This window comes from Amblyraja radiata, chromosome 11 (assembly GCF_010909765.2).
Source record: "Amblyraja radiata isolate CabotCenter1 chromosome 11, sAmbRad1.1.pri, whole genome shotgun sequence".
Lineage (NCBI taxonomy): Eukaryota > Metazoa > Chordata > Chondrichthyes > Rajiformes > Rajidae > Amblyraja > Amblyraja radiata.
In genome coordinates this window covers 23311908-23336246 of record NC_045966.1, presented here as the reverse complement: position 1 = coordinate 23336246, position 24339 = coordinate 23311908, and the positions used below count along the sequence as shown (strand labels likewise).

General features: G+C 41.0%; 1 protein-coding gene across 4 annotated transcripts in view; it reads right to left on the bottom strand.

Moving 5' to 3' along the window:
• Positions 1 to 24339, bottom strand: part of rnf44 (ring finger protein 44) — a 144266-nt gene that overhangs the window by 79068 nt on the left and 40859 nt on the right. Inside the window, exon 1 of one of the 4 annotated variants that reach the window (XM_033029486.1) lies at positions 18659 to 19067. The exons of 2 other annotated variants lie outside the window; for them this stretch is intronic. The gene's annotated coding sequence lies outside the window, so the exon portion shown is untranslated. Of the gene's footprint in view, positions 1 to 4125; positions 4424 to 18658; positions 19068 to 24339 lie in introns of those variants that run through there. One more of the 4 variants, XM_033029488.1, reaches the window with a different exon arrangement.

The window sequence follows — 24339 nt, the reverse complement described above, 5'->3', positions numbered from 1 at the left end:
GACCAAACTGTACACAATACTCCAGGTGTGGTCTCACCAATACACTGTACAACTGCAGTAGAACCTCCCATCATATTGTTTAGTTTAGTTTATTATTCACACGTGTGCCAAGGTACAGTGAAAAGCTTTTGTTTGCGTGTTATGCAGTCAAAGAAAAGATTATGTAGTACAATTAAGCTGTCCATAGTGTAGAGATGAAGGATAAAGAGTAGGAAGGAACTGCAGATGCTGGTTTACACCAAAGGTAAACTCAAAAAGCTGGAGTAACTGCAGGTCAGGCAACATCTCTTGAGAAAAGGAATAGATGATATTTATGGGTCGAGACCCGACCTGGGTCCAAAGAAGGGTTTCAACCCCAAACATCACCTATTCCTTTTCTGCAGAGATACTACCTGACCAGCTGAGTTACTGCAGCTTTCTGTGTGTATCTAAGGATAAAGGGTACAACAATTAGTGCAACATATAACACTGAAGTCTGATAATAGGCAGTTCTAGCAAACTCTTCTGTTGTTCTTTAAATAAAGCCATTTGACATTTGTACATCTATGTAGGCAAGCAGGCATTTAACTGACAATGTCTACAAAAGATGTCTACTTCAATCCTGGAGTGTTAGTCTAGATTACAGGTTAAATCTCAGGAGCGGACTTGAACCAACTATTTCTGGAGTCACAGGCACAAGGACCAGTCAGTCGAGACTGAAGATGGCTAGGAATCACATGCACAAATCTGCATCCCCTCACTTCACTGTGCATCAAAATGAAAAACTTGACAAAAGGACCAATGAGCTAAAATTGCTCCCCTTCTGAATGTTTGTCTCTGCCTCTCTCAACACACACAAACACTTCTCTCTACGATCCCATCATATTTGTAAACAATTCTCAAGCATCTTTTTTCACACACTCAAAACATCCAATCTGTTACAATCTATTCAAGATCAATCTATCATCGTTCAACAATGTTTTCCCCAATATTTATCCTAAAATATCTAATTAAGCTTTGTTATGTTTGTTATGTAGCTGTTTGTTATGTAGCTGTTAGAAAAGTTTCAACTTCATTTCTTTGGCTGTGGAGTATTTTAGATGCTTTATTTAAAAAGGCAAGAAGTGTTACTCAAAGGTAAACACAAATTGCTGGAGAAACTCACCTGGTGGGCAACATCTGGGGAGGCGATGTTTTGGGTTAGGACCCATCTTCAGCCACACTTATTCAGACCCAAGTCCTTATGCTCAGCATGAACGTCCAAACTAGAGCACGCCCAATGATGCATCATGAATGTAATATGGAGCATCAAAATCCGAAATCATAAAAAGCTGGAAGAACTCGGAAGATCAGAACTCAGAAAAAGTCAAAGGTTTGTGTCTGTGGCCCTTCACCTGAACTGGGGTAGGGAGAGATGCCTGACCTTCTGAATCTTCCCCCAGCATTTTCTGTTTCTTGTCTCATATTTCCAGCAACTTGCACCTTAAGGGAAAAAAAAATCTCCACCAAACAAAGTTTCCCTTCTTATCCACATTACATTCTTTGATTAAACCAAAGTCTTTTCCATCATTTCTATTGCTTAGGTTATCTTTTACTGATGTTTGCCATGAATATTTAGTGAAAACATTGGAAGACAAAGCTTATTCATTTTGCACAGAGTAGACCACTATAAAGGCTGAGGCACAACCCATCACTTTAAACTTCTAAGGTAGACGCACAAAATGCTGGAATAACTCAGCAGTCCAGACAGTATCTCTGAAGAGAAAGAATTGGTGATGTTTTGGGTCGAGATCCTTCTTCAGACTGAAACGTCACCTAGTCCTTTTCTCCAGAGATCCGTTGAGCTACTCCAGCATTTTGTGTGTCTACCTTCGATTTAAACCAGTATCTGCAGTTCTTTCCTATACTTTAAACTTCCAGTTCCTTGACCTTCCATGTGCTTAAACTGAAATAATTAGTAGCAGTAGTTTATACTGGTGTTGAAAGAAAATATGAGAATACATTTCCATTGATAAGTCACAATGGTGTACAATTTTAAACCAATTTGTAAGAGGAGGACAAATTAATTAATTACCACAGTCATTTTAAATGAACTGGACTGTACATTATTTGCTCTGGAATTCTAAAAGGGGTAATTTCCATTACACTGTTATACTGTTCTACCAACTGGAAAACAAAAATGGTTTTGCTAAATTATAATTTCTGCTAATAATTTTGGTTTAAGTACATGGTATTTGGAAGTAAGGCTGCTGACCACTATTATCAATGAATGGAGAAACAAGGAACTGCAGATGATTGTTTATACAAAAGCATGGAAAGTATGGACGCATGGATTGTTTTACTTAAAGTTGGTTCAAATTCCTATATATATATCTGAACAATAAAGTGAGGTTCAGAAATTCCAACTCAGCAAATTATTGGCTTTCATTGATGATCATTGGCACCGGCATACCTGAAGTTGTCAGATAATAAACATTGTACAGCAAAATGTTATATTATGACCACTGACCAGCAAATGGGAATCCCAGCAAACATATATCGGTCCAAAAACAAAACATATGGAAAAACATCTCCAACCATCCCAGTTGAAAGAAGCATCACTGAAAGAGTCAGGTTTTTACAGGTAGACAAAATACAAAATAACTGCATTCATAAGGCACTCAGATCCAGATGAGATCTATTTTTCCAGTTTTGGTGAAACTTGTACGAGACAAAACACACTTTAAATCCACAGGCAGCATCTCTGGAGAGAAATCCACATTCAGATTATAATAGGCCAACAGAAGGCCCACCTCAACCTCATCAGAAATGCAAAGATATGCTAGGATATGCCAAGTAGACTGGCAGACGGGCAAGGGGAGCGTTTGGTTGACGGGGAGAGGGGAGGGGGGGGGGGGGGGGAGACATGACGACTTTGCTTGAAGGCCATATGCCGCGATCTGATGTAAATACAACGATTTGGGGCGTTAAGTTTTCCAATTTATATCCCAATTCAATTTGGGAGCTGAGAACGGCTCGAACTGGGGGGGGCTGGGGGGAGAAAGAGAGAAACCTCCCAGTTGCGACCGAGATATCAGCGTTTTGAAATCCGGCAGTCGAAAGGGTACACAATGTAGCTTTGCCTGCGCCTCTTTAAAAGGACGTGAGTTTATTCTGCCCGGCGGCTGAACAAGAACAAGCTGGTGCACGGATGGGGAGGGAGAGGCAAAGGCAGGCTCGGCTCACGGCGTGTGCATGGAGCGGATTCTGCAAGCGAGTAAACAAAAAAGGTTGGAACCGGAGTTCCCGGGCCGCCTCCCAGCGGAGCTTTGCCCTCCTGGGGTTGAGGAGGGATTACTTTGATGCCGACCCACTGATGTACAATACAAGGATGGATACAAGCAGCGATTCGGGGCCGCGCCGCCAGGGCACCACGTGCTCGCAGCCAAACAAAGCAACAATGAATCTGCGGGAAGAAAAGGGAGCAACAACAAAAAATGCCCAGGCGCTCTGAGCCCCGGCCAACATTCGCAACTGTCTTTACTCGGCTCGGCCCCGCGGGCGGCTGACTGTGGCCAGGAGGGTAATAAACGGGACCATTCCACCTCTCCCCCCCCCCCCCCCCCCCCCCCCGGTGTCAATCCACTAACCGCCCCCGAATCCAGAAGCCAGAACAATAGGGTCAAATCAACCACACTGAGAGTTCAGTTAAACAGCACCTCCACACACACCATGTATAACAGACCCGCGGGATCTACCGCCCCACTCTAATAATAAAGGGGGAAGGAGTTTAATTTTTTTTAAAATATATATGATTTCCCCAACCTGGAATCGAACCCGGGCTTATTAAAGGATGAATGACACCCCGGTCACCTACAACTTCTCCCATACCACCCTACGCCCCCCCCCCCCAAAAAAAAAAACACTACCCCGTCCCATCAAAAAACAAACACACACACAACACAGAGCTAGAAGCTGGATTCAGTTTCAGTTGGACCGCTCTATCTCCGTCCAAAGACGCACACCGCAGATCAATAAATAAAGAAAACCATCACAATAAACACCCCACAGACTGTATCTCTCTCTCTCACTCACACACAGGTAGAGTGAGCGCCGGAGGCGAGCCCAGCTCGATGGGCATTTTGAAGGAGCCGCGCTGTTTGTTACCTGCTGTTACTGATCAGGAAGCGCCGCTCCAGCTGAAACAATGTATCGAGGTCAATGTATCCAACCCCGCGCTCTCCTTCGCCTCTTGGATCCTCTCTGGCCCGCAGTAACCTCACCCCGCCTTGCCTCCCTCCAACCCACTGGGGAGATTATTTGTATAGTGGTGGGGGGGAGTTTGGGGGTAAGCAAGCTCCGCTACCCCTCCCGCTGTCGCTACGTGAAAGATTAAACTCCCGACTCCGAACGGGCACAACCTTAAAAAGTTTGATTCACAACATTCGGGGGCGAGCGCGCTCCCGGGCGGCGCGTTCACGGAGCTCACAGCCTCGTGTTTGGAGAAGCCACACAGTCTCACATACATACCCTTCCCTCCCCTCCCAAGCAGGGCCAGACATGATCAACTGTGAGCGGGAGGGCAGATCCAGCTGAATTGCTACATTGCAGCTGAAGTCGTTCCCTGCAGTCCCTGGAACCGACAGTCTCAACATGTTTGAGTAAAGTACCTAATGGAGGTCATGATCCTTCTGCTTTGATTTGTGTTACTGCCTCCTAACTTTTCACACAAAAACAACGTGGTCTTCAAGAAAGTAAAACTCTGTTTTTGTTTCAAGAGAGGTGTTGTATTGAATACGGAGATATAACTTCAAATCCAATTTACATTCTCCATTACTTTTGTAAATAAACTAAACGTGTTGATGTTTTTCTTCTAAAGTACCCTGTCAGTTTCCAGAACGATTGTGTTATTCTTATTTATTTACACCTCTGCTGGATTCATCTTTTGCCTCTAAGGAAAAACAAGACGACGGAATTATCACCAGTATTTTCTGTTTATTTTTGACTTATTACCTTATGTCATATTATCTTGCCCCATTATACTTTTTGTAGTTTCTCCATCTCTTTCCACATATGTTCTCTTTTGTTCTTTCTTTCCTTCCTTCTGCCTTGTCCTAACTCACCCACACTAAAAACATTTCAAGTAATTTTCAGTATAGTTTTCTTTGTCACACCTATTTCCTTACCAATCATTAAGTCACTTTCTTCGAATGGACGCCAAGTATTTTCTCTAAGTGGCCTATCCTTCATACTCTATCGCCAGGATGTTACACAACTGAAAGACAACACAACCAATCTCAAGTGGTACACAAAAATGCTGGAGAAACTCAGCGGGTGCAGCAGCATCTATGGAGCGAAGGAAATAGGCGACGTTTCGGGCCGAAACCCTTCTTCAGACTGATGGGGGGTGGGGGAGAAGGAAGGAAAAAGGGAGGAGGAGGAGCCCGAGGGCGGGGGATGGGAGGAGACAGCTCGAGGGTTAAGGAAGGGGAGGAGACAGCAAGGGCTAGCAAAACTGGGAGAATTCAACGTTCTGCCATCCGGACGCAAGCAACCAAGGCGGAATATGAGGTGCTGTTCCTCCAATTTCCGGTGTTGCTCACTCTGGCAATGGAGGAGACCCAGGACAGAGAGGTCGGATTGGGAATGGGAGGGGGAGTTGAAGTGCTGAGCCACCGGTTCAGGTAGGTTATTGCGGACTGAGCGGAGGTGTTCGGCGAAACGATCGCCCAACCTCCGCTCAGTCTCCCCGATGTCGGTCAGAAGTCTGTCCCCTGCGATGGAGGTCAGGTGGTTCTCAAGTGGTTATCACTAGGGAATCCACATAACAGAACCCAGCAGCAACTAACAATGGGAGCACTCGCCAGTCCTAACTTAGCATTATCATCATCCTCTCAGACTGGGTCTGGACATACAACCATATTTCAGATTGGTTTGATCAGTTCCACTTGCCCCATTACAGGAAGGATGTGAAGGTTTAGGAAAGGGTGCTGAGGGGGTTTACCAGAATGATGCTTGGATTAGGATTTAGCAGCTAAATGGAGAGGTTGGACAGACTTGGATTGTTTTCCCTGCAATGCCGGAGGTTGCGGGGAGAATTGATGGAAGTATATAAAATTATGAGACATCGACAGGGTAGACAGTCTGAAGCTTCCCCAGAATGGGGTAAAAAAAGGGTACTAGAGAGCATAGCTTTAAGATGAGACAGACGAAGGGGATGTGTGAGGAAACATTTTTTTTTCCAGCAGAGGATGGCAAGTGCCTGAAACGCACAGCTGGAAGTGATGACTAAAGCCAATATAATAGTGGCAGTTAAGACACTTTTGGATATGGAGGGATATGGATTATGAGCAGGCAGGGACAAATTGGTTTTGGCATCATGTGCGGCTCAGACATTGTGGACCGAAGTGCCCATTCCTATGGTATATCCAATGGAATCACACCACTAGCCACATCTTCCCATCTCCACCTCTTTCCACAGAGATCATTCCCTCCGCAACTCCATGGTCAACTCGTCCCTTCTCACCCAAGCCATCTCCTCCCCAGATACTTTCCCCTGTAACCACAGGAGATGCAACACCTGTCCCTATACCTCCCCTCTCGACTCTGTCCAAGGACCCCAAGTCTTTTCAGGTCAGGCAGAGGTTCACTTGCACCTCCTCCAACCTCACCTACTGTATCTGCTGTTCCAGGTGTGGACTCCCATATATCAGCGAGACCAAGCGTAGGCTCGGCAATCGTTTCGTGGAACACCTCCTCTCAGTCTGCCTAAACCTACCTGATCTCCCGGTTGCTAACCACTTTAACTCCCCCCTCCCATTCCAACACTGACCTTTCTGTCCTGGGCCTCCTCCATTGTCAGAGTGAGGCCCAGCACAAATTGGAGGATCAGCATCTCATATTTCGCTTAGGCAACTTACACTCCAGCGGTATGAACATTGACTTCTCTAAAACTTCAAATAACCCTTGCTTTTAACTCTTTCTCCATCCCTCCCCTTACCCAATTCACAGACCAGTCTTACTGTCTCCAACTACATTTTATCTCTGTTTGCTTTGTTGTTACCTAATCACAGCTAACAAAGATCTATTCAATATTTTCCTGGATCTCCATTCCCTTTGCCCTGTTTTCACACCTTCACATCTATGTATCGTCCTCCCCCGACGTCAGTCTAAAGACGGGTCTCGATCCGAAACGTCACCCATTCCTTCTCTTCCGAGACACTGCCTTTTCCGCTGAGTTACTGCAGCATTTTATGTCTATCTTTGGTTTAAACCAGCATACACACCTATGGTGTACTGTTCTTTATTATATATTCAAACTGAAAAACAGCCTTCCATTCTTCACCCCCTGCTTCCTACTATCAAGCCAATTATGTATCCAAATGGTCAGTTCACCATAGATCCTTTGCATTCTAACCTTCAAGTGCATCCTACCATGTTGAACCTTATCAAAGGCCTTGCTCAGTCCTGATGCAGGATCTCAACCCAAAACATTGACTCCCCATCTTCCTTGACAAATGCTGCCTGACCCGCTGAGATTCTTGAGCAGTTTTCTTTGCTCTAAATTCCAGCATCTGTAGCCTCTCGTGTCTTCACCCTTAATCAACATTGAAAAAGGAAAACAAAATTGTGTCTCATGAGAGAGAAAAAAGTTACATCAACCCGAATTTCAGAAAACACCCCCCCCCCCCCCCCCCATTCAAAAATTCCTCTGAAATCTTCAGTAGATGAAGACCTGGAGGAGAAATTGATTAAAATGTTATTTTCACTCCTGCTGCTGAATTCAGAGTACAATACACCACAGTAGAACACTAGATTATTCTACACATTTGAAATTGATTTTCGACATTGCCCAGAAAAGGTCTCAAACAGTTAAAAATATTGTTAGGCTATTTGTTAAAGGCAGTACTATCTAAAGCAGGATTATAGCAATCTTGTTTTTTTTCCTTTCTCAGCATCACAAAAATATTGGGGAAGGAGTTTTGTTTTGGTAAAATAATCGCAAGATTTATTCCAAGACCTTAAGAAAGGATGCAGTTTTTAAAACTCGTTATAGAAACATCATTGTGTCTGTAGTTTTTGACTAAATTGCTGAGAATATCAGATAAGTACTTTTTGCAGCAATTTGATTGTAGCAAATTCATATCGTCAATTTTGACCTGTAATTGGGTTTTCAGCTATAAAAAGAATAGTTGTGTAAGATTACATTAAATTGATTGCAGAGACTTGCAGTATTAATTGATAATGCAACTGCATACTTGAATAAAAAGACATATCAAAAATCCAGATTAATATGTTTATACATGAACTGAAGTAGAACCTTTTTTTTCTAACTGCACACTAGACTACCCAAAAAAACCCTATTCCATCTCCTATGATTAATGATAATCCTCTCATTAACCAAATATTAACTGGATGCCATTCCACATTCTTGCTTCGAATACCAAACAAAATGCAAGATAAATTCAAACCTGTAAATATGTGTGCGTTCATGGAAATTCAAGGTAATTTTGTATTGCGATGTGGAGCCTGTTGTCACAGAGGATACAGAGGATACAGAAATACAATGCATATAACGCAAATAAGAAATTAGATAAGCAGAGTGTAAATAGGAAATTGGATAAACGCCCAATGGATGATGCACAGGCATGAAAGTGTCAATTAGTGTTAAAGTATATTGCAATGTTGTAGCTTCAACTGAAAATCAGATATACAACCAAGAGAAATCCTCCCTTTATATGTTCCACAAGCATTGTGTAGGTGACAAAGTAAGCTTTATTCAGCCCATAAAACATGGGCTGCAGAGAAATTCAGTTCCATCTTGTTAAAAGAATAACATGCAGTTTGTTTTCCACCATTATATATCCTGACATTTATAAAACCACAAAAAACTTTGTGTAATTTAGGTACAAAAATAATGCTTAAGATGATATGGTATAAAGTTTGCAACAATGCCCATGATTTCAATAATGGTAGCATTATTTCCACTGAAATGACCAGTTATATAATTCCATTTATATAACCCTGCATCAAATTATATTGAAATTATTTTAGCCATTCATTGGTAAACATATACCTATTTATATGATCACTGCATTGAATTAATTCACATAATTAATAAAATTGTGTTATACCACAATTATATAAACACTAAGGTTAAACAGATAATTGGTTATTATTTACTGCACTCTCTGTGCATCAGTCCTATTAGGTTATACACTACTAATAAGCAAGGAATTAGCAAATAATTTTAATGATTTAAAGATCAATTTTAATTTAGCTTTACATGTTAAAATACTTTAATAGATTAAGTAAAACAAAAAATAGTGCTGTATAGGTGAAATAAAATGCTGGAAACTCAGCAAGTCATGCAGCATCTGTGGAACAAGAAAAACAGCTAACATTTTAGTTCAAGGATCGTATTTTGTCAAAGGGTCCCTGAACATAAACGTTAACAAAGTTTCTCTTCTGCAGATGCGATCTCACATGCTGAGAGTTTTCTGTTCTGTTTTCATTTAAAATTATGAGTGCACATTACCTGTCAGATGAGACGCATAAACTGAGGTTTTGTCTTCTCGAGTGGTTGGAAAAGGTCCAAGGTTGCACAAATACCAATCCTTATTCCTTTATCAACCAATCCTTATTCCTTTATCATCATACAGACTAACATGTATTCCAGTACAATGGAAGACACCTAAACGTGTGCAGATCAACCACCCATTTTCAAGAAGTTACAATGATTAAATATCAGAGAAATTTAATCACTGCCAAGCTGTTTAGTACATATTCATTGAAAGAGAAAATAACTACGTTAATGAAACTATTTTCTTTAAAGGTCCTTCACTATCAAAAACATGCAGATATACATCACAAGGCATAATTAGTAAATAAAATTGGATACCATGTCGCTGGATTGGACAGTGTTTTGATGCAACTTTACAAAACACTAGTTAGACCAAAAATGTCACCAGTTTAACGTAATCTTGGTGTGAGGTTCTGGTCGCCACACTGTAGGAAGGAGGTGGGTGCACAGGGGAGGAGATTCACCAGGACGTTACCTAGATTGAAGGACATTAGTTATGGGATGGATCGGATAGGCTGGATTAGTTTTCCTTGGAGCAAAGGAGGCTGAGAGGTGACCCGACAAAGCTAAATCAAATAATGAGGTATTGATAGGGTTGATATCTGGATAGCCCAGGTTTGATGAGCTAAGTAAAGAGATGGAAAAAGTGAAGGCAGATGCATGGATCATCCCATCTTTGTGATAAAGAAATACTTTATAGTTATTGGGAAATAGGAGCACAGCCATGCTCGATACCAATTACGTTCCCAAATTCTAAGATTTCAAAATGGGCGTCATGGTAAAGTTAGAATAGAGACATAATTATAAAACTAGTGATTTAATTCAATATTTGTAGGTATGTTGCAAAACTTACCTTCAGCGGCACTGCAGTTCTGCCACTGGCCGTGTGCGCGACTTTGGCGCCTTTGAGAGGGGGGCGGGATTAAAATGCCATTTTCTCCTGCCCGTCGGGAGTCGATCTTTCTCAGGCTGTTGATTTAAATGGCCATTAATTTACGGGAATTAAACACTAAATTCCTTCCATTTGGCCTATAAATTCATGAAAATAAGATTTAATAATCATGTTGTATTGTGAATTCTTGTGTGAATGTTATTTGGACACTTAGGCTATTTAAAATTGTTAACCTTTTCTTAAGAAATGGATAGATGTTTAGATCTAGTAATTGACTTTTGTAATTAGCTACAATTAGGTAACTAACTAATTATATGCTTTAATTTCAGGTCATCCAAGTAAAATTGTTCATATTTTTTTCAGAATGCTTCAATCTACAATAACTGAAATTTTCATTCCGTTTTCTTAATTGTTATGAAAGTTATGGGCTTTTGACTGTCCTCAATCACAGCTTTTGAGTTAAGTCAATGGAAAAGCAATAGGGAACAAGATGCTAATTTCAGAGTATGAAAATGGCCATAACTTTTTTAATACTGAAGATATGAAAGTGAATTAGGTGTCAAATTCAACTTCTTTTTATGCTTTATCTGATGGGATAAATTGCAGACTTGATTTTTTTAATCTCAAAATTTTGTAACATTGCTAATATTTGCGTAGAAAAGAATGAGAAATGGGTGCAAAACAAAATCTTTTTTTTGACGCAGAGCAGCGAAATAAAAATAGGGGACATCTGCTCCAAACAATTCAGTCACTCAACAGTATCTTTGAAATTCACATCATGTCACAGAGCTTCATTCTGACTGTAAGTTCATAAATCATAGGAGCAGAATTAGGCCATTCAGCCCATCAAGTCTACTTTGCCATTCAATCATGGCTGATCTATCTTTTCCTCTTAACCCCATTCTCCTGCCTTCTCCCCATAACACCCCATCACCCATACTAATCAAGAATCTATCAATCTCTGCCTTAAAAATGTCCTTTCTTGTTAAAAAATGCTGTGAATGTTTAAATTTATTACTCCAATTTCTACATTATTTTCTCCCCTCTAAAGGTTCCTTTCTCTGCAATTCACCAGCTGTCTAGTAGAAATACGCCAGCGACTCATAAACCGCTGATGTATCAAACACCAGTCCTTTCAGGGCACGCAGGGACCACCGTGGGTCAAATCTGCTGGCAGAATTCTCTTCCCTTTGCCAAAGAACTAGACAACATGAAATATGATGGCATGAAAGATGAGAAACCCTTCCCCACTGTGTCAGATTGATATTAGACAACATTCCAGCAAAACCTAATTTTAGCAGGTTTTTCAGGTAGGAATGTGTAGGTCACCAGCAAGATTAATGGATAACAGTTTTAGTGTCAAAATAACAGCAAGTCTAATGGAACTTCTCATTATTTATGTGTAAGTGTTGCAATAATGTGACAGAGGAGATATGCAGTTAAATAAAGAGATCCAAAAGTTGCAGAGATACGATTTTCTGCTGTCAGCTTCCCAATAATGGAATCTCATTGTTTGCTGCACTACTGAAATACAATGAATAGCACAAAGTTGCAATATTATGTCATGAATTAGAATTATACCACACAGGAGGGCATTTGATGCAATGTGCGAGCTGTTTTTTTCAGCTAATTACTTCCACTTCATCACCTCTCCCATACACCTATATATGCGCATTTGTCACCACCCATATTCCATTTCCTACAACTGTGATCTATCCAATACTTTGTCTACATTACCATGTAAAATCATATATGCCCTGTCCACATCATAAACTTTAATCACAAATAAGGAAGTAACTTGGACCAAAATGCCAGAGTAACTCAGCAGGACAGGCAGCATTTCTGGAGGGAAGAAATGGGTGACGTATCGGGTGGGGACCCTTCTTCACACTTGGACAATTGCGCTGTTGGTTCTATAAAAGGGCCATTCAATTATGTTGTAATTCTCTACTCTTTCCCTCATATCTGCATATAGTGGCCTGCTTCACAATCTTCCGCCGCGCTCATTCTATTGCAGATATATACACACCACAGACAGTCTATTATTGCCCTTTTCAGTGTATGAAAAGCAATTACTATCACTCAATCTCTGGCAGAAAAAAATTTGTTAGAAATGGGAAATGTTATTCTTTCTAGGTCAAACATTTTTGTTTGAGCTTTAAAAAAGTATATACTCTTTTAACATGGTGTTTTTATCTTCCCCAAATCCCACATTTCCCTTCTTTCCTATAATTTCTCCTCACAATGTATATGGCACCTGCCTATTCATTCAGGACTCGGAAACCTTTTCCCTTAGTGCAATATTATTGGATTGCAATATTAATTTATTTTTTGCAAAGCAAATTGCAAGTACACAAATATGCCTTGGCAAGTCCAATTGTGATATTAATCAGATAGACTGTTCTAGAGAAAGAGAATTGTTCCCGGTATTTAGTGAAACATTTCCAAAACAATGCCATGAACAACAGTTCAAACACGGGAGTTATCACCAACATCATAAACACTTCAAGTAGAATTACCCACTAAAACTATTATAACTGCAGACAATCCCTCGCGTTGTGACCATTCAAAAACAGAAAGGTCGTTCTTACAGAATTCACAAATCAGTATTTAGCAATATGAGATACGGACTTTGAGTGGAAAAAAACCACAATATTTATTTCTTAAAACTTACAATTCTTGATGCATTTGCAGAGGAGTGGCTTTGCCTTACAGAAAATAACGGTACGGACGGTTTGCTACATAGCCAATCATCACAATACGTGGATGTTGTTTGTCCTTTATCATTTTTGAGTGGTTAGACAAGAAACATTTAAAAATAAAACTCAATAGTCTTTTCTGGGGAGATGGTGTAAATCAACATCAAATCTTAACAAAAGAAAAATCGAACGGCTAGAAGTAGAACTGGGGCAAAAACAAGACAAAGAATATTTGAGCAAATGAGCACCAGGTGGTAAATATCAAACTCACACTTTGGTGAACATGCTCAGAGCCCAGCTTCATGCAAAAACATCACTAGGAGTCTGCACCAGTCCACGACTCCTAATATTTGTTCAAAAATGTACAAAGGTCTCACACAATTTTGGGGCCTCATTTCTTTTGTTTCCCCAACCAGCTGCTGATTCTCCGATCAAATCTCATATGACCTCTTGGGTGACACTACCCATTGGGCCCCTCTTTCATGTACCGCTCAAACTTTAGCAGGGATGGTGGTGGTGGTACAAAAGCATGAGCAAAACTTGACTTCTGTGGCTACTTCTGTCAACAGAAAGGGTATGAAAGCAAAAAAAAAAAAGGCAATAATTGTTTACTTTATTAATAATGGATTAGAAATGCACCTTCGATTAGCTGGGTAAATAATTAGCAAGACTTTTTTTCTATGCACAGAAATACTGGGCTTACTAAAACAAAATAAGTCATGTGCATTTTGTAAACATTCAAAAACATGAAATGGAAAGAAAATGAAAAAGAAACAGCCTAAATGATGCTAGGCTAATTGTAAATGTGAATAGAATAATTCAAAAATCCAACAGGGCATGCTACAATCAATTTAAATAAGACAACATTCAAAAGACGTACAGGTTGGTAGGTTAATTGGCTTCAGTAAAATTGTGTAGGATAGTTTTAGTGTACAGGGTGGTCGCTGGTCGGCGTGGACTCGGTGGGCTAAAGTGCCTGCTTCCGTGTTGTAGCTCTAAAGTCTAAAGATCAGTTTGAAATCTTATTCACACAACCAATGACTCGTATGAACAGAAGGCTGTGATGAGAAACATTGTGTGTGGAAATTATAAGGTAAGATTGGCAGAAATACTATGCATCTCTCCTCGTTTCACTATATACATTAAATGATCAGATTTGCATTGCAAAAGTCAAGTCTTTCACAATTAAATAAATATACCACAGACAAAAAGGGCTTGGCATATTTGGTGGTAGGGTTGAGAGACAAGGATGCAGATCACCAACCCATAGGTTAAAAATAGTTACACACGATCAGGTGATATCACAGTTCTGGATTCTACTTTTATTCCCATTTATTAGGTGTTTAAATTCTGTTATGTATTTACATGTTGCATGTAAAAAAACTAGTATTTGCATGTTTAGTACATGATGGGATTTTTCCATTTAATATTCAGAATATTAATAGGTAATATATGCAAAAAGACAAAAAATGTACAATAATTTTTCTTAAACCAGAACCAAAAAAATGAACAGGAGCAAAATCAGAGCAAATACTGGTGGAAGATGGAGCATATTTCAATATCAAAAAGATACTCTATGTGCAATATTCACACCAGCTATACAATCCTGGCTAGATGTCAGTGTGACATGTTTTAAGTTCATTATCTGCTAGATAAGGAATATTGATTTATTCCCTCTCTTGATTAACACCTCTGAGCCAGATATTTCATGTGTGTCACTATTAAAGATAATAAAACTTGACAAAGAAAAAGCGCCTTTGGTGGTATTCAAGAATTCAATGGATAAAATGTATAAGGAAAAGTTTATAATGCTGACAAATGCTCACTTGACAACAAAATCCTGATTCTGTCATCTGGTAAAGAACCATTTAGATAATTATCTACAAATGTACAGCATGTTGGAACCCAGAAACTACACATTCCTATGCCAGTCAAAGGAGTTGCAAAAAAAAAGTAAAACAACATTACACTAACAATTGTTTTATTTAACAAGTGTGGATAGGGACATTTCTCAAATTGAGTTTGTTGTGGTAAACAGGTTGAATAAACATATCCCATTTGTAAAATCAAAACATAATCCTTTATGGCTGTTCTGTTGTTTATTGTACAATCAATACAGTAGATATTTAAGTTGGATTTGAAAGTCACCCAGAGTGCAGAATACAGTTTGAATATGTCACTGATTATTTGACAAGCATTCTGCCTTTTTAAATTCTCACAGTGCACATGACAATGATCAGCAAGTTTATTCATGGGATAAACATTTGATCCACAAAAGAAAAGATGCATACCATGTTTAAAATGATGATTTTTAAGTTAGTGATCTGATTGCACAATTTGAACTTGAAAACACTGAGTATGAGCAATTAAGTGTAATGCTAAATTTACCATGCACTTTTTGCTCAAATAATTCTAACAATTCGGTGTCATGTTTGTAAATGCTATATTATCTAGAAGTAGTTGGCATCAACATTCCAGCTCATGACATTTCAAATACAGCCTACTAAAACCATTCAATTATAGTTGTAGAGCTACACAGCATGGAAGCAGGCCATTTAGCCCATCTTGTCATGCCAACCAAAATGGCATTCTGGGTTAGATCTGCCTCCATTTGGCCCATTTCTCTCCAACCCTTTCCTGTCCACAATTGAATCACTGGAACAGAAGACAGAACCTTTAAGTACATTACACCCGCTTGAACTTAAACTAAACTATCCACCTAGAATACATGCTTGAATTCTAGATTGGGACTTTGAAATTTAAAATTATTCAGAAGATTGATCAAGCCAAGTCAAGTTTATCAACCTCATTGTTGGGGTTATTCAGTAATCCATTTCAGAAACAAAATCTTTTCAACTGCAATGAGCACTAATGATATTAATTGAAAGTTAATTAAAAAAAAACTTCAATGTCACATCTTTTGAATTCTGACAGTAGGTATAGATATTCTTTGTTTCCAATGATCAGGTTCCACAAATCAGCATTTCAAGACTTGCACGACCAAACCTATGTTACTTCCATAAAAGGGAGTGTCTGATAAACTACGAATACTCTTTCAAAATTAATCTTGGCCTACTCCTAGAGGTTACAAGCCGAAAAAAAATAATGCAATAACTGCAGACCCAATCAGTTTTTGGCCACAAATTCAGAGAAAACATTAAGTTGCTCTAAAAATTTTTTTTTTTTTTAAACATAGTTGAGGCCAGGACTATCGGAATGTGTAAGAAACAATTGGACAGGCACATGGATAGGACAGGTTTGGAGGGATACTAGACCAAGCGGGACCCGTTGGGTCCCTGTCACACGGGAGGGCTGGTCCCTGAACGCAATATTCCACCACTCACTCATAGCCCCCAACTGCACAGGCGCGGCTGACGGGTTCCCATTGTGACGCCCGAGATCCCCATTGTGACGCAAGTTACGGCAACCCTCCCCAAGTGCGCCTCGCCATCCCTCTTCCTACTTCTATCCACCTGCAGTCCACCACACCCCCCAAAACTCCCTAACCCTCCTGTTTACCCTCCCTTTTCTTTTCCCTCTCCTTTCCCTTACCCTGTCACTCCCTCCCTCCCTCCATAACCCCTCCCTACCCCCCCCCCCCTTGACATACTTAAGAGGTGGAAGCTGCTGCGATTTTTTTTAAACTGAGTTTTTTTAAATGTAAATAAGATTCCATTGTGATGTAATGGTGGAACGCTGCTGTGTTTATTAAAACAGTGTTTTTTTAAATGTAAATTAGATCACATTGTAATGTAATTGTGGGGTGGAACACAGCTGATGGGCAGTTTATGTAAATTAGATCCTATTTTGACAACAGCCAGTGTAGATGGTAGAGAATTTTGTCAAAGTGTTTTTTTTAAGGTTTAAAATGTGAATAACTTGTAAAATATACCATCAATCTGAACGAAATTTGCCACATCACACCCCAGTACAATGGTAAGGTGGGCCAAAAATTGTGGCGTAATTTCTGGATCACACTCATCGCAGACAGACATAATAACAAACAAGATGAGAGTTTTAGTAATAGATGGGCCGGGACTATCGCAATGTTTAAGAAGCAATTAGACAGGTACATGGATAGGACAGGTTTAGAAGGATATGGGCTAAATGCAGGTAAGTGGGACATGCTGGTCGGTGTGGGCAAGTTGGGCTCAAAGGTCTGTTTCCACACTGTATACTCTACATACACAAGTGTGATGTTTGTTTTGATCAGTGAGTCCCTTCACGCAAAATTCATGCTCTTCCTCCTGCCCTCACCTTCGCTGAACAATTAGACACATATTGAAACTTGAAGTACAGTAGATCAGTTCACATTAACAGCATAGTGAAATATCTGGACAAAACAAATGAGAAAAATTGAGGTTTTTAGAAAATGGCATATGAATATTTATGATAGAGAATAATTGTTTATTTTGCAATTAGGACAGCGCATGCCTAATTTTCAACCCATTTTAGTTTAACCACACACAAAAAGATTTGAGATACAGTCAACTGAAACTGTTCTCATTTAGTAGGAAAGTACTTCCTTAGTCATTAATGTTGCATAGGCAAACTTATTTAATAAAGCTGGACAGAGTGTTTAAAACCAAATCATAATTCATGTAAATTTTACTTTTAAATGTTAATATTTACAATGCAGTGTATCAGTTGTGGAGAAAGTATTTTTTTTTGTTGCAGAAGTTGAGCCTTATTTGAAGAATATGAACGTGTTTGGTACGTAGACAATAAAACCAAGAGTCCTGCTTAAAGGGTGCCAACAAAGAACATGGGTCCCGCGGTCTATCTGGACTGTTAAAAGTTTCTGAAACCTACTGAATCCAAACATCAATACTGAAAATCCAAAGGCCTTGGAAAACCTTTGCAATTAAATTCTATCGCACACGACAAGCCAGAACTAGCATTTTTAACTAGAAAACAGCTAACGCCGCAAAAGAGTTTCAAAATGTCATTTTTATGATCACAAATGCAGGCGGAAGTGCATGCACACCCTTGCTAAAATAAATATATAACTAGAGAGCCAAACAGTGCGCTAAATCTTTGTTGGGTCACTAAAATTCGTCACTCTTGCTCATCTGTAATTACTGTACATCAAACAGTAGAAGGCCGAGAGCCTTTGTATCCCTTGCAATGCAGACACAAAATGTACAGTTACAATTCAGGCCTAGGCACGATCTTAAAGAAAAGCAAACCGTCCCAACATTGAGCATGCAATAATCCCGATCAATGCAAAAATAAAATAACCGACGCACTAAGTCCGAGCAACCACTGAAGGGAGGGAGGGAGGGGGGAGGAAATAAGGAAATAAAAATATAAGGCAGCACCAACAAAAACAAGGTGGGGGCTGCAATCTGACGGCAGGGCAGACAAAAAGCACAAACAAAAGCCAGCCAAGGCTGGAGACTCGTATGCAATCCGGAGCAAAGCCAGCTTGGTGCAACCTTCGTTCAAAGCAAATATACGCCCAAATATTGCTATTCGAAATATGCGCAACACTATGCAAAAGCCTCCAAGAGCATTGCTGTGTACCTGATTTAGGTTTTTAATCTGACATCACTTTAACCGCTGATCTTGCCCACTTCATCCTCCTTCGCCTCTCACTACATGTTCAGTGCTTTTCTATTATCTAAGAGCTCTCTTTCTTTCTCTCGTTTTTTTTCCCTGCTGGTCCTCCAAGGCTCAAAATGGAACCGTCCAGGGGCGTGACCAAACATAAATAGGTAAGTAATCGTGCTCGATCTACACCAATGCGGTTCTTTCGCAGACCCTGCTTTCCCCGAAGGACTGGCAATTGCTGTGTGAAGTGGCGAGCGGACCCAGCGAGCCGACGCTGCTGGGGAGCGCTCCGGACGGCATGGGCTTGCAGCTCGCAGCCTTGCCCGGGACGCGTACGTTTCACCTCGGCTGCTGCTCGCACTGCAACTGCCCTCCGACTTACAACCCTGCTGATTGGCAGCACTGCTCGGAGCCCAGAACCCAGGCAATGAACCCTACGCACGCCCAGACAGAGAGAGAGGGACTGCGGAAAACAGACAACGTGCACGGATATTAGCAACTCCACATTACTGGGAGAATTGATCAAACGAAAATTTGCAAGCCAAAGAACTTGGACGTTGTTTGCACCAATGAGTCATGTTTTTTTTTCAATTTGTGACAAGCCGGATGTTGAGATGACTTCAGAGTCTTGTTTACCTCTTTGCAATTGATCTTTTGTTTTCCTTTAAACTGTCCAACGGGATTACAGCGGTAAACTTGAATCACACTTTTAAAAAAAAATACACATGTAAAGAAATGGCAATTGAACTGGAACAGCTAAATTTTGGACACGGGTTGGGTCACACTTCTTTTTTTTCGCAGTTTCGTGCAACTTGCAAGACAACAGAATTTATCGAGAGCTGGCGTTGTTGGATTATATCTGCACGTTAAGAGTTTGATGGGTTTTTCACCCCCCCAAACATATTTGTGATTCTCTCGGAACCACCGTAAGCCACCGGACAAACCAGTGTAAACCAGTGTATCAGATGGGTGCTGCCCGACTTGGCGGCTGACTGCAAACAACTTTTATTTCCGTAAATGTAGTGAAAGTTCGAAAGCGCTAGAGTTAACAAAGGTGAACATAACAACAAGGACGGGAGGGGGGAAAGGGAGCAGAAGGCAAACATTCGGATCGGGGATTGTACTACTGAGTGCCTTGGTAGTCGAAAATATATAACCAGCAAATAAATGGTGAGGTTGTTAAAATCAGGGATAGCCAGAAGATAGAATTAGAATAATAAAACGTACGCTTCCGGGTTTGAGTATCTTGCTGAGATTGGGAAGACGTGGAGAGATTTGGAAACAAATGAACATCTTCAAACATCAGAGCGTCGTATCGTCAGGAGCACGGGTAGTGGGTACATGGAACTGGGTGCCAACGAGCAGGAGCGTTGGATAAATCTGTTTGTGGAGGATGGATCAAAGAGGTTAGTCAGGAGTGTGTGGGGAATACTTGGCAGTAGATAAAAAAAATATTGAAGAGATCTCCTTTTTCAGCAACAAACAGACTGAGGGAGGAGCTGGTTCAGGCAATGTAATAAAGATGGACGCAACCCATCTGGTGAAGGGGAGGATATTAATAATAACTGGATAAAATGTACACCACGTTTCTTAACGGTCCATTTGGTCCCAGATGGATGCCAGGAATGGAGTCTGTGGCAAGAATTGGGACAATGGCTTTGATTTTCCTGATATTTAGTTAGAAGAAACTGCAGCAGATCCTTTTCTGTAAATTAGACAAACACATGTTTGGAGATGAAAGGGTTGAAAGAGTAAAGCTAATTGTATTAAGGGGATTGGAGTACTAAGAAACATAGAAATATAGAAAACAGGTGCAGGAGTACACCGTTCGGCCCTTCGAGTCAGTGCCGCCATTCAATATGATCATGGCTGATCATCCAGAATCAGTATACCATTCCTGCTTTCTCCCCATATCCCTTGATTCCATTGGCCCTAAGAACTATATCCAACTCTCTCTTGAATATATTCACTGAATTTGCCTCCACTGTCTTCAGTAGCAGAGAATTCCACAGATTCACAACTCCCTGGGTGAAAAAGTTTCTCCTCGTCTCAGTCCTAAATGGCCTGCCCCTTATTCTTAAACTGTGATCCCAGGTTCTGGACTCCCCCAACATTGGGAACATTTGTCAGTCCTGCCATTCCCGGGAATTAACCTGGTGAACCTATGCTGCACTCTTCCAATAAACGTTATCCCAAAAGAGAAAATACAGGAGATAGACAAAAAAAGTTGGAGCAACTCAGCACATCAGGCAGCATCTCTGTAGAAAAGGAATAGACGATGTTTTACGTCAAAACCCTTTACCTATTTCTTTTCTCCAGAGATGCTGCCAGATCTGCTGAGTTACTCCAGCTATGTTGTGTCTATCTTTGGTTTAAACCAGCATCTGCAGTTCCTTCCTACACAGAGAATATACAGCCTCTACATACATGTCAATGCAATGGTTGATTTGGTCATGGACTTGAGGCTTCATATCCATGACCTTAGAATGGCCTTCGTGCATCCCTTTTGAGCCATTGCAGACCAAGTCAGAAAAATAGCAAGTAAATCTGTGAGTGAAATGGCTGGAAGGGGGGCGGTGGGGTTAGCAGATCAGTGGGACATAAATCAAAGGACACGAGTAAGTAATTACAGAAACCCCCCTTGAGTTAAAGTGCCAGGACTTGCCAGGATTTAAGCTTCCTTAAAATCAAACTGCCACAGATCAAAACCTAGGTGTTCTAAGTGCCCAACACCAAATGCATCGCAAAGACAAGAGAAAAACGTGCCAGAGGGTTACTTCTCTGGCAGATAACTTCACTGGAGAACCTGGATAGGTGACATTTTGGATTGGGACCTCTTCTTCGGACTGATTGTGGTCAGGGTGGGGTAGAAGCTGAAAGAGAGGAGAGGCAGCTCAAAGTTTGGCAAGTGACAGGCAAATGGTTGGACAAAGGCTAGCATTGAAAAGACAAAAGGCATGAGATAAGGGTAGAAGAATTGTGAAGCCAGGGGAAGCAATACAGGTGGAAGGAAAGGGGAGGGGGGGGGGGGGTGAGGAAGAAATGGGTGTGAATCCAGGTGGTGTTTGGGGAAGATGGGGGGAGGGTGTTGCAGGTTAGTAACGTAAACTTGGAGAATTCAATGTTAATACCATTAGGTTGTCATTTTGCCACACACTTACACTTAGTCCTTCAAGGCCAACTGAATCTTTAAATTTCCATTTCCATACTGACCTTTCTATCCTGGGCCTCCTTCGTCGCCAGAAGCCACATGCAAACTGGAGGAACAGCACCTCCTTGGGTAGCTTACAGCCTAACAGCATGAACATTGAATTCTCAAATTTTAGGTAATTAACCAACAAACCAGGCCCTCTTCCCTTCCCTGTGCCCACCAGGACGTTTGCCCATTTCTCTCCTTCCCCTATCTTTTCACCTAGATTTCTTCCTCTGACTTCACAATCCTCTGGCTTCTTAACTCAACTCTCCTATCCTATCCTTATCTCACACCTTTAGTCACATCTTTAATCTGTAGTCTTTATGGAACCATCTTCACAACGACACCCCCACCTGTATTTGCCTTTCACTCACCAGTCTTTGTCCTGCCCCTTCTCTCTTCCAGTACCCCCACCCCAACCACAATCAGTTTGAAGCAGGGTCCTAACCTGAAACATCACCTATCCATGTTCTCCAGAGATGCTGCCTGACTTGCTGAGTTACTCCAGTACTTTGTCTTTTTTTGCAAACCAGCCAGCATCTGCAGTTCCTTGTTCTGCATCTCAGCAGTAACCTGAAGGGGTGTTGTATCAGGAATGGCAACAGTAGATCAAAGGTTGATATGGAAAATTCTTCGTCAGCTTTAAGTGCAGTTTGGAATGACCGGTTAAATTTTATTCTCAAGGAAGTTTGCATATCGGTAATTTAAAATGCTCCCCTGCAGATTGTTGTCCCTCCCTTCCTCTGCTCGGCATGCCTTCACAGTATTTCTAGAAAAGACCAATGCAGAGATTTGTTGCATTAAAATGTTTGTTATTTTTAAGATGAATTGGTTCTTTTCAGGGGACATGTACAGCGTAGCAAAGGAAAACACCAGAACCACCTGGAATAATCCGAGTCACTGTCCTTTGAGCACAGTAAAAGTTAGGCTGTTGAACTAGATGAAGCACTTGACCTGTAAAAATATATTTCTGCATGTTTGCTTTCAGCTGTTTTACAATCTCATTTGGATTTAAAGTCGTTCCCAGCAGATTGAAAAATTACTGTGCCTAATATTAGTAACTATTAAGCGGTCATGTCATTCTGTGGTTTATTCTGGAATCAGCACTAAATGTTCTGCATGCAGATGGCCAGAAAGAAACAACTTATGTAGATAGACACAAAAAGCTGGAGTAACTCAGCAGGTCAGACAAAATTCGGGAGTAATTCAGGGTCGGAGCCCTTCTTCAGACTGAAAGTAGAGGGGATGTGGGGGGGGGGGGGGAACTGGAGGTAGGAAAAGGCCAGAACACAGCAGGCCTGGCAAAAGATGACCAAGGAAGGGTGGAGCCTATAATGGCAGGTGAAGACGTGATAATGAAGGGATACAAGATGCAAACAGTGGAAGAAGGGCTCCAGCCTAAAACGTCACCCATCCTTTTTCTCCAGAGATGCTGCCTGACCCGCTGAGTTACTCCAGCCATTTGTCTATCTCCGGTATAAACCTGCATCTGCATTTCCATCCTACACACACACACACACACACATTTTAGGTGGGGGAGATTCGTTAACAGATATGCCAAAGCAGATTAAGACATGATCAAAGGCTCAGTGAATTAAGTGATATGTGACTCTCGAGCAAAGTGTGGTGGAGTTTCAGTGAGGGGGTAATGCAGAGGAAGTCATGCTTCACTATACTGAAGATAGGGTTATTGGAAAGTGATGGGAAGTGCAGAAAACGTCAAGAAATCAGAATAGCTTAGAGGAGGTTACAGATGTCAGTAGGCTATTACATTTGAGAAACTGGTTCATCTGAGACCAGTAGGGAGAAAGGCCCCTATTCATGAGTTATGGGTGTCAGTGACAAAATCAGCATTTGTCTTTCCAACCATGATTGAGGGGCTTTCGGGACCTTTTGTTTTTAGGGAGCTGTTATAAATCAACCACATTGTTAACACTGATAGGAATCTTTTTACAAGGCAAGGGGACATCAGTGAATTCAGAATTGCTACTCTGTGCAAAAACTGAAGTAGTAAAGGTCATAGATAATAAGGACATTTAGAGTTAAAATGAGTGGATCAAGCGGAATTAGTTGGAAGGTACGAGTGAGTTGCGCAGGGGAAAAGATTGAGGTGTGATTTTTGGCCAATGCTGTGTTAAAATCAGGGGTGGAATGGAGAATGGGAGGATGTTATACCCTGTCAGGAGCACTGTCTCAACTTTCCAAAGTCATCTCTCAATAAAAGTCTGGATTTCAATGCAATGGCCCCAGTACCTTCATTGACAAAGAGATCGTTTGTGCCTGAATGGACATTTGTGGGGAAACACAAGGACAGTGGCTGTTCAAATGGTGGGCGCATCCAAAGAAGGAGTGGGATGAAGGTTGCCACAGATATATTTCATACTTCACAGAATGAGGATATACCTGCGTGCAAGTGTACAATATAGGAAGGTGGGCCTGTGTCCCTACTGTTTGAGTTGCT